At 34.0% G+C, this 11,186-nt stretch overlaps 1 long non-coding RNA gene across 1 annotated transcript in view; it reads left to right on the forward strand.

Moving 5' to 3' along the window:
* LOC148941202 (uncharacterized) overlaps window positions 1-10,427 on the forward strand; it is an 88,810-nt gene extending 78,383 nt beyond the window's left edge. The window contains exons 2-3 of the long non-coding RNA XR_016143281.1: window positions 4,515-4,720; window positions 10,164-10,427. This is a non-coding gene — a long non-coding RNA (uncharacterized LOC148941202). The remainder of the gene's footprint in view (window positions 1-4,514; window positions 4,721-10,163) is intronic.
* The last annotated feature ends 759 nt before the right edge of the window (window positions 10,428-11,186 follow it).

The following is an 11,186-nucleotide window of genomic DNA, read 5'->3' on the forward strand; positions in this document are numbered from 1 at the left end:
GTTCTTTACTTTTCTTTGAATAATCTATTTTGTGAAAAAAGTATTTTTTAACATAATTTCTGTTCGTTTTTTACTGAAACAGTCTTTTTGATGGAAAACGAAGATCATATTTTATATCTTTTCTGTTTTTTCTGTAACAATCTATAATTTGGCGTGCTATTTGTATATTGGAATAATTTTTCAACAATTTTTAGCAACATGCACCCCTTTGAAAATCTTGACACAAATATGTTTAATATAGTTTTATACCTCCTCTAGTTGACCTGAAAAATAAAACGTAATACCATCTTAAAAAGATTCTTTCTATGATCTTCTACAATCCGGACACACTTACACTCTTTTGGTTTAGTTAGATTGAAGAGCAGAAGAAGAAATAGCAGTACCCCTGAAAGTTTCAACTTAATAACCTCAGTTGATCTTGGGGTATTGCTGAAATGTCTTATTGGCAACCATTATACAGACAGTGCCTTTTGAAATAGTTTTAAAACGTAATGGGCAAATTTTATAACTGTGGAGGGTTGAAATATCCAATACCACTTGAGATATAGTTAATGGACCGTTTAACTATGCTAAACAAAAGAAGTAGTTTGTTTTGATTTAGTTCATCATCCACCTAAATATTCCTTGAAAGCTTCATCTAAATACCCTTAGCTTTTGTTGTAGCAGTAGTAGCATTAATAGCAGTATGCATATAGCAGCTTTGGTTTTCTTCAACATTTCCTTCAACAAACGATGAAAGTTTCAACCTTAATACAATCGAACGTTTTTGAAATATTGCTGACATGTCCTTCTGAAAACCTGTGTGGGCGTATTGTGTTTCGAACTAGGTCAATACAGTTCCAATTTTGCCCAAAGTTTTCGCCTTAATACCGTTAGCCTAAGTAGCAGTAGTAGTAGCACCGGTAGTAATAGTAGTATAGCACCCGTGGTAATAGTAGTTGCAGTAGTAATAGTATGTAGTAGTAGTAGCAGTAGAATTAATAGTAATAGCCTTAGCTTTAGTAGCAGTGATAATAATAACAGTAGTAATTATGGTAGCAGTAATTGTAGCAGCAGCAGTAGTGTGAGTAGAAGCAGAAGTATTTTGATGCAAATAATTTCTTGTGGTTAGTTCAACATCCCTCACAACAAGCCCTTTTAGTTTCAACTTCACACACCAAACTGTTCCTAAGATATTGCTGATATGTCCTTTTGACAACCTGCACGTGTACGATGTGTTGTGATTCATTTCACCTCCCCCTTAAAAATCCCCTGGAAATTTCACCTTCATACCCTTAGGTATAGTTAGAATAGCAGTCACAACAGTTGTATTAGTACTAGCAGTACTATTAGCAGTATTAACAGTAATAGCACTCGTGCTCGAAGTAGCAGTAAAATCAACGTATTGCCTCTTGCTCAGTTGAACATCTCCCTCATCAAACTTGGAAGTTTTCAAATTAATATAATTAGTCATTGATACGACATTGCCTATTTGTCCTTTTGATAACCTGTATATTCTTACACTTCTTGAGTTTTTTTTATCTTTATGCTCTTAGCCTTACTAGAGCTAGTAGATGTGGCAGTTGTAGTAGCATTATTAGTAGCGTGCACATGTTGCCTTTTGGTCAGTTGATCTTCCCCTTTAAGCATTCTTTGAGAGTTTTAATTTAATACACAAATCAATTATTAAAATACGCTCTTTTAACAATCTGAATGCATATAGTGTCCTTGGATTTAGTTCAAATTTGCCCTGAATATTCTCTCAAATTTTCACCTTCGTAGACTTAGCCTTAATAGTATTAGTATGACAGTAGTTGTGGTAAATGTTTCCTTTTAGTCAGTTGAACATCTCCCTCATGATGCCCCTGAAATTTCACCTTGATGCGGTAAGACGTTTCAAAAATATTACTAATGTGCCCTTTTGACCCCCCTTTGACACCGTTTTCATCTTAACACTCTAAGCTTTATAAGTTGTTGTAATAGAAGTAGTAGTTGGAGTAGTTTAGTAGCAACAGTAGCATTAGTAGTAGTATTAGTAAAAGTAGCAGTGGCAGTAGTGTTAGTAGTGGCATGCACATATTACCTTTTTGTCAATTGATCTTCCCCTTTTAGTATTCTGTGGAAGTTCCAACTTGATGCTGTAATCCATTCTGGAGATACGCCCTTTTGACAATCTGCATGCACATAATGTGTCTTGATTTAGTTCAAATTCCCATCAATATTCTGTCGAATTTCCACCTTCATACGTGTAGCCTTAATTGTACTAGTATCAAAGTAGTAGTTGCAGGTATGGAAAAAGTTCCCAAAGTGCCAGTAGCAGAATTCGACAGAATTCCAAAAGCTGCCAAATCTGACAATGAATTTCAAAATCTGCCAGCAGATTTCACTAGGCCGTGAAAACTGCCCAGTAGCATTGCTACTATGCTACCCCGCTTTTTCCGCGACTGATTAGCGATAGTAGTAGGAACAGTAGTAGCAATAATAGTGTATTATTATTATTGTTATTAGTAGTAGTAGTAGTAGTAGTCGTTGTAGTAGTAACAGCAGAATTAATATGCAATAGTAGCAGGTAAATGTTGCCTTGTAGTCAGTTGAATATCCCATTCATGATGCCCCATAAGTTTCCTCTTGATACAGTAAGCCTTTCCAATAATATACGCCTCTATCAGCAATCTGTATGCACGTAGTATGTTTTGATTTAGTTCAACATTCTTCGTAACGTTTCCTCAGATGTTTATTTCAATATCCTCAGCCTTGGCAGTACTTGCTACAGAAGAAGTAGTTTTAGAAATAGTAGGGATAGTAGTTGTAATTGTGGTAGCAATAGAAGCAGTGGTAGATGTAGTCGTAGTTGTAATAGTGTACAAATATTGCATTTTTGGTCAATCAATCATCTCCTTTATCATTTCCTGGAAGTTTCAAATTAATATACTCAGTCATTCATGAGTTACACCCTTCTGACAACCCATATGCACATATCGTGCTTTAATTTAGTTCAACACTCCCCTCAGTATTCCCTGAAAGGCTCACCTGAATGCATTTCGATTTTGGGAAAGTAAAGGTATAAGCTGTACACTTTTCTCATTATCATATGTTGTATGTAAACAATGAACGAATTGCCTAACTTACAGCCCATGCCCTGAGGGCTATTAGGGGTGACATTTCCAAAGGCATAATTACTGGATCTTTCAATAATGCTGAAGAAAAGAGATGTCTCAAAATTGTGATTGTATGTTTGTTTTAGGAAATAATGGGCGTGTGGGGGAGGCTTGTTTCCCTCGAGTCATTTGACTCTTAAAAAGAGCAGTATAACTTTCAATTTCCATCCAAATGAGCCCCAACTGAAGTTTATGTGACCATCCATTCCATAAAAACCTTGTATGTCAAAGGGAGCAAAGGGAGAACATATAACACTGCTCTGGAGGAATTGTTATATGTTCTTTAGACGATTTTGAAAAACAAATAATTTAATCTCAAAATTTCCATCGGATGTATTTGGGATAAAGAATATGTGGGGGGTGGGGACTTGTTGTCCTCTGATCACTTTTGACTCTGATTTCCTATTGAATGAGCCCCCTCCAAAGTTCATACGACCACCCCTTCCATTAAAACATTATATGCTAATAATTGGTAACTTGTATAACTTATAGCCCTTGCCCTGAGGGCCGGGGGGAAGGGGAAAGTCATCTCCATGGACATTACTACTGGACCTTTTAAACATGCTGAACAAAATGGCTATCTAAAAATGTTGATTGGATGTGTTTGAGAAAATAATGGATGAGTGTGTTTGGGGGGAGGATAGCTGCCCTTCAATTACTCTTGACTATTAAAAAGGGTACTAGAACTTTCAATTTCCAATCGAATCAATCCCTTTCGAAGTTTCTACGACAACTCCGTCTAAACAAAGTGTCCTAGTCTAAAAAAATCATACATTGTGCCCACATCGCTCTTTACTTGGGTAGCGCTATTGCGCTGCATATAATATATCAGTAAACAAGGCAGCTAATTAATTAAGAGGTCGCTGTATACAAAAAGTTTTAAGAATAGTAATAACATGATTGCTAATCACTCAGCCTTTTAGACAGAATGCCATCAAAGCAATTTTGTCAACAAACAAATTGTGTCTTGAAACTCCTCCCTTCTATGCTCAAGACTTTCAATATTCAGTAGAATTTAATTTCAGTCAGCAAGCGATTAACGAAACATTTTAATGGGCTGGAAGGAGGAAACGAATTTCCTCAAATCTGTGACTTGGTCATTTTTTCACGCTGGAAAATGGTAATTTGCCAATTTTAGGATAGGATAGATGCGAATTTTAATAGAATAGATTTTCAATAAAAAATATAATGCCATTTTCGAGAAAAAGTTGAGAAATATATGTATAATTATTGCTCGTTTTAATAAAAGAGGTTTTCAGAAAAAATGATTGTTTCCTTTCAAGAAAAAAAAATTAGAATTATATGTTTTATTGCTCGTTGAATATGATAGATTTTTATCTCTGTGGTTTCAGAATGTAAATATTCGTTCTCTTTTAGGAGAGACATTACCCAAACGTTGCGAAGAAGTTTCAGAAGAAAGATTTCCAGGATTGGATACCACAAGTCCACCAAGTTCTTGACTTAGTAGCCACCGTAATTGACAAAAAAATAGGGCGCAAACATCCCATCGTTATCACTAAGATGATCTACGACAGAGAAAAGAGATTTTTGACCAAAAAAATTAAAGAAGAAGAGAATGTCGAGTAAGTATTTCGTTCAGAAGTAATAATGAGTGAGTTGCAGGTAAAAATTGCAATTTAATTCGTATTTACCTGAGAATTAAAGCTAGTGAAATACAAACTTGGAATGGCTTGTTAACTAAAGCCTTAATACATACTAATGCGTTAAGTAGTAGATGGCGTTCTTGGTTCCTTATTGTCCGTATAGGAAATGGCAGGCTTCCCCGCAATAGCAGCTGCTGCCCCTCCCCCCTCACTGCATTATAAGGTGGGAGGGCAGAATGCATATTACTTATTTTACTAAATAAGTAATATGCATTATAATGATTGTTAAAGCATGAGTAACTTTGTTGAGTCACGAGTAAAATAAGGAAAATATGGGTTTTGATACCTTAATTCTCGTAAATTCTTATTAGATTTTTTTTTCTTATGGATTTTATTCAGTAATATTTTAAGTCTATTTTAAATCAATACTTTGTTTCGTTTGCTGAAGTATTTTGTTGTTCCTTTGCAATTTCATTTATGTATTTTATATACTCCTCGATTTTTGAGGGAAATAAATAATTAATTTGTGTCCATTTTTCCCAATTTTACGATAATTGTGCAGAAGTTAACGGAATAAACATGCTAGTTAACTATATTCATACAAAATTAATACAAAGTTAATGTTCGATCTTTTCAGTTTTTGATCCGCTTTGGAATCAAGATCCTACGCAATGCAACATTTACTTTGACTTAATACGTGTTTATATTTTCATGTAGTAGCATCTATTTTTTACATCTTGCGCATTATATGGGCACTTCTAAAAAGTCAAGTTTGGTTAATGCTAATGAAATAAAATAAAATAGGATGAATATATAATAGTTTATAAACAAAATTGGGCTATATATTTGGACATTAGCGAGGGGTGGGGGTAAAGCATAGCATATATTAAATACGTAACCTAACCTAGGTACCTCCCCCCTCCCTAAGCCCCAAAAAACAACAGTTTAAATATCGCAAAAGCTATGAAAACCACGCTTTGCATTGTATTACTCTATAGAGGTCTCTTGAATTAACCCTTCTGGCGGGTTTTTCGTGACTGGTTTCCTTGTAAAGGCCCATATAATGCATAAGTACCGTTTTTTTTCTGTTGCAATGACATCACAGTTCAACAAAATCTGCAAATAAAATATGTCATTTATCTGATAAAAATCTTGTAGAAGTAAATTTGAATAGTTTAGAAAGAGGTTTAGTTCCGTGTTAAATATACTTGAATTTCATTTGTAGTTTCTTCACTTTTTCTCTAAACAAGCTTTTCTTAAATTTCGTTAAAGCGAGTTTCATGCCATATGGTTTTCTTTTTGTCTTTGTGTAAAATATAAAAATAAAAAAATGGTAGACTGAACGGTTAAGTCAATAAAAGGGACATCTTTGGCCAGTTTTTTTAATAAATAGATGGCGATGCCGACATTACAATGATTTCCCCCTCCCATTTCGCCTAAGATCCTTTGTACTGGCAACTGAAATATGTCATTCTATTGCCATAAAAAAAGAAGCTGCTATTAGAAGTTCTTATTGTCAACATTCTTTTTCAAAGTTTACTTTCTTGCAAAGATTAATATCTCTTTGTGAAAATATCATACTTGATTTGCCAGTGAAGTTTTGACAGCGCAAATTCAAAGTGCTCTGCTGCTTACAATTTTTGCTTTATAATGACTTGAAGTTGTCTTTCAGACATGAAAGAAACTTTGGAGTGAACAGCGCTAAGACCCTCGGTCCGTTTTCTTCTTCTTTGAGTTTTCTTCTTTTCTCGCGTAGTTGTTTCCTAATCATATCATGAATTTTTATTTCTTTAAGCAACAAAGATAACTTGTTACAACTTATCTAGATGTTGTCTAGTACTCAGGGGCTTAATTTGCTTTGAGGCCTGAGGGGTCAATTATCCCTCCCAGACCTCAGTTTGCCCCCCCCCTCCCAAGCTGAAATATAATTTATTCCAAAATCTTGTCAAAACTAAGATAAACCTGCATAATTCAAGCATCAACAGCAACAGATCAGTTCTTTCGTACATATTTATCTTAATAGTACTATAAGTTACCTTTATATAGCACTATAAAGCACCTTTATAGTATTTTTAAAGTACTAAATAGCACCTTTATGGTACCAAACGGCTTGTCTTTTTTTTTAGTTTTTACCTTTATTTTCTGTTGATTCCGGAAAATTGGCTCCAACTCCCCCCCCCCCAGGATTATGACAAAATTACGCCCCTGCTAGTGTTCATAATTTTCGGTTCAATGATGAATTTTCAAAAAGTTTTAGTATTAGCTGGAATTTTTTTTAGTATTTAAAAAAAAAACAGAACTTCACAAATCAACGATGTATATACTCTGGAAGTTTTTTTTTCTAGTCTTACGTTCTTGCGTTGAATATTTTATTTTTTTAATAATTTAAAATAATTTATAGTTTTAAAATATTAATTGTTTAAAATATTAAATAATAAAAATAAAAACTTAAAATAATAATAAAAACAATTTAAAAGTTTTAAATAATTTTTTATGTCCAGTATAAGTTTCCCTTCCTCTATAAGCTAAAACTAATCTTTCACAATGCTGAAAAATATTTTGGTAAACCTTTTTTGCTTTATTAATCATTTGTGGATGACATGGAAAGAAGCCTAAAATAAGAGTTACTTCACCTTTGGATTTAAATGATTTTTTTATATATATTGTGTCTTTGAGAAGAGTAAATCCTGTTTTTAATTTTGGAAGCGTTTTATTTTTAAGAAAAGAATTGTTAATTCAACTTATATTCTCACTTATTTAAAAACTAATATAGATAGAATTGCATTGTAAATTTCACCCAACTGTGCATTCATTTGTTCTAAAAATTGGCTGAAAAAAACAGAGAAGAAAAAACTGAAGCATTGCGCTCTATATGTTGCTTCGTCCACACTGGAGGCTCAGTGTACATCGTTGGCTTAGTCTTCTGACAAAATTTAAAGAAAGAGGAGAGGAAATTTGAATTGAAGGAAATTTGGAGGAAACCGAAAATTTGAGCTCTTAATTTGATAGTACAAAATACATCAAAATGAAGATTTCTGCAAAAATATCAAGCCTTTTCAAAATCGCACTTAGCGCCTTTGTGCTCTACATGCTCCGTCGTGTACACTGGAGGTACAAACAAAAACGGATAATGGTTTGGAGGAATGTTGTAAGGGGGAGTATTTATCCTTGCCTGTCCTCGGGTGTAATTTTGATAAAGCTAAGACAGGAAATACATAATCATTTGGTCTTGGGGACCTGTTAAAAGAAAAAGAAAAAAAAATTCTGATGATCTCGTAAGTTTAATTGATTTGCATCCTTAAATAAGGAAGGGCTGAGTGTGGAAAAAACAAACAGAATGTAAGAAATAAATGACGAATTTTCCGAAGGTATTGAATAAAATATAAATTCAGGGAATTTTGACTATATGACTGGTAACCATATATACTGCTACTACTAACAACTCATTGCAGCACCAAGCCCCCTGAGGCCAGCAGCGGTGTATGCCCTTCTTCCCTCCCAATCTATCCAAATATTCCCTCTTTATGCCCTCAAAAGAAGTTCTGATTTCCTTTAAATCCTTTGTTACGACCATTTCCCAATCTATTCGGGGTTGAATTTTCGGTCTTCAACAAGGGGGGAGAGGGATTGCTGTTATTTGATTAAAAATTTGCTCATTTGGGGACGGTTTATTACATACACGTGTAAACAACTTTCAAACGCTAAAAAGGCGACAAAATAGGGAGGAAAGATGAAGTCTATTCAAATATTAGAAAATAACCCCGTTAACAACAAGCGCAAACTACTCCTAAATACAACCACGGCCATCCCATCAGCACCAAAGTTCACCAAAATTATGTATATTGACCAAAAATAATATGAAAATTCGGACAAAGACTAAGCTTCATTAAAATTCTAATGAAGATTCTAATTAGAATAATAAGCTTCATTAAAATTTAATGCAGTCAAGAATCGTCGCATTACAGACCAAAAATAATATAAAATTCTGACAGAGCTCAAGCTTCAGTAGAATTCGGCCAGCTTTTCCTTTGACCCTAGGTGGATGGCTGATACGAACGATCTTTGGTAATCTGTCACCCTTCATCCGCAAAACGTGTTATCATCTGAACTTCTCGCTCATTATAGTCGTTGAAAGTAGTCAGAACCACGTTTTCCATACAGCTTGTCTGATATACGGTCGGTCAAACGGGTGCCTAAAACTATCCGTAGATAATTCCCCTGGCAAACATCTAACAAATCCTCCTCCGTCTTCCGTAGCGCCCATGTTTTAGAACAATAATTTAAGTACTTAAAAACGCAACCAATAAGACACCAATTCATTCAAGAATTCTTCGAAACTAATACCACAAAATCTACACTCATTTTGTTCGTACAAAAAAATAAATTTATTTTTTTATTTATTATCAAACTTATTAAAAGCTCTAAACGGTTATTGGGTCCATGAAGGTTGGCCTGTTGGGGGAAGTGGCGTAATTTCGTCAAAATTTGGAAAGGGGGCAGGTTGGAGCCAATTTTCTCAAATCAAGTGAAAATGACAGTAAAAACTAAAAAATAAGCCATTCGGTACCATGAAGGTACTATTTAGTAGGTGCCTACTATAATTGTACTATAAAGGTACTTTTTAGTACTATAAATTTAAATATGTATTTGAAAACGGATGTGTATCTAATGATGCTTGAAATATTCAGGTTTATCTTATTTTCTGGGGGGCAAACTGGGGTCGGGAGGGGGGCATAACCCGGTCTGGGAGGGGCAGTTGCCCTCCCTGCCTTTTAAATATACGAAAGTGATTGGAGGGCAACTAGCCCCCGCCCCCCCCCGCCCACCCTTCTCCCAAACACCGCCAATCAAAATGTTGAGACAGCCATTTTTTTTCAGCGTAGTTGATTTCCAGATAAAAATTACGTTTTTGAGGAGAACACTTCCCCCACAGCCCTCAGGGCAAGGGTTGTAAGTTACGCCCTGGGGGCATGTAAGGTTTTTACAGAAAATGTTGGGGGGCCACCCCATTTGATCATTAACTATGACTAGGTGATGTGTCTTTAGTCTTAGACAAATATGTGCTTCAGACACATTCTAAATTATTTTCTTTTTTTTGAGGAAGGGTGGGGGGGGTCATTGCTTCGAATAATAGCATCCAGATTTTTACACAGCTAACCGTGTTCTCTGCCAGAATTAACCAGGGAAGTTGTCCCTCTATTCTTAGTTACAGATATGACAAAACCAAACTCGAAGTTAATTTTTCTAAAAGTTTAACAGAATTTGTATCGAATACAAGTAAAAAGCAACGTTAAAACTTGAAGCGAGCAAAATTTGCCCTAAACTGGAGGGAGGTTACTGCCACCTCAGCTCCTAACACTCAAGTTGTTGTTTGTACTTTGCTAAAAATTGTATTATACATTTCTTTTTTATTTATTTACAGAGTAGTGAAGAATAAGGAGAGTAACGGCCAAGAAAAAATAAGGAAACCCCCAATACAATTGACTAATGTTCCAGGAAAACTGGAAGCCCCGAAAAGTGGAAGTGACTCTTTAGTAGAAACTAAAAAAAGGAAGATAGAAAGTCTACAATTAATTTTTTTGTTGTGTTGAACACCAGTAAGTTGTACTGGTCCGTCGAATGATCTTTCAAGTCAGTTATATAAATGTTATGTTGAGGTTTGCCAAGCAATATATATATATATATATATATATATATATATATATATATATATATATATATATATATATATATATATATATATATATATATATATATATATATATATATATATATATATATATATATATATATATATATATATATATATATATATATATATATATATATATATATATATATATATATATATATATATATATATATATATATATATATATATATATATATATATATATATATATTAATGTGTTAATTGTGTTAATTATTAATGTGTTAATTGAACAGCTAGGAATATTAGTGAAAATGCTTTATGTTGAATGGAGAAGAGGAGGGAGTTGAGAGAAATTTTTCAGGAATAGTTAAATACTAAACTGAAAAGTTTAAAGTTTGACAATGTAGAAGAGGGATGGAATAATTTTAGGAAAGTAATTTGTAAGATTTCTGATGATGTGTTAAGGAAGAAGGTTGGGAACACAGCTAGGAATATTAGTGAAAATGCTTTATGTTTAATGGAGAAGAGGAGGGAGTTGTACAGGAATTATCTGAGTGAATAATCATATGAAAATAAGAGGAGGGAGTTGTACAGGAATTATCTTAGTGAATAATCATATGAAAATAAGAGGAGGGAGTTGTACAGGAATTATCTGAGTGAATAATCATATGAAAATAAGAGGAGGGAGTTGTACAGGAATTATCTGAGTGAATAATCATATGAAAATAAGAGGAGGGAGTTGTACAGGAATTATCTGAGTGAATAATCATATGAAAATAAGAGGAGGGAGTT

Source organism: Artemia sp. Qi Xiang Cuo, chromosome 18, assembly GCF_049724085.1.
Source record: "Artemia sp. Qi Xiang Cuo chromosome 18, ASM4972408v1, whole genome shotgun sequence".
NCBI lineage: Eukaryota > Metazoa > Arthropoda > Branchiopoda > Anostraca > Artemiidae > Artemia > Artemia sp. Qi Xiang Cuo.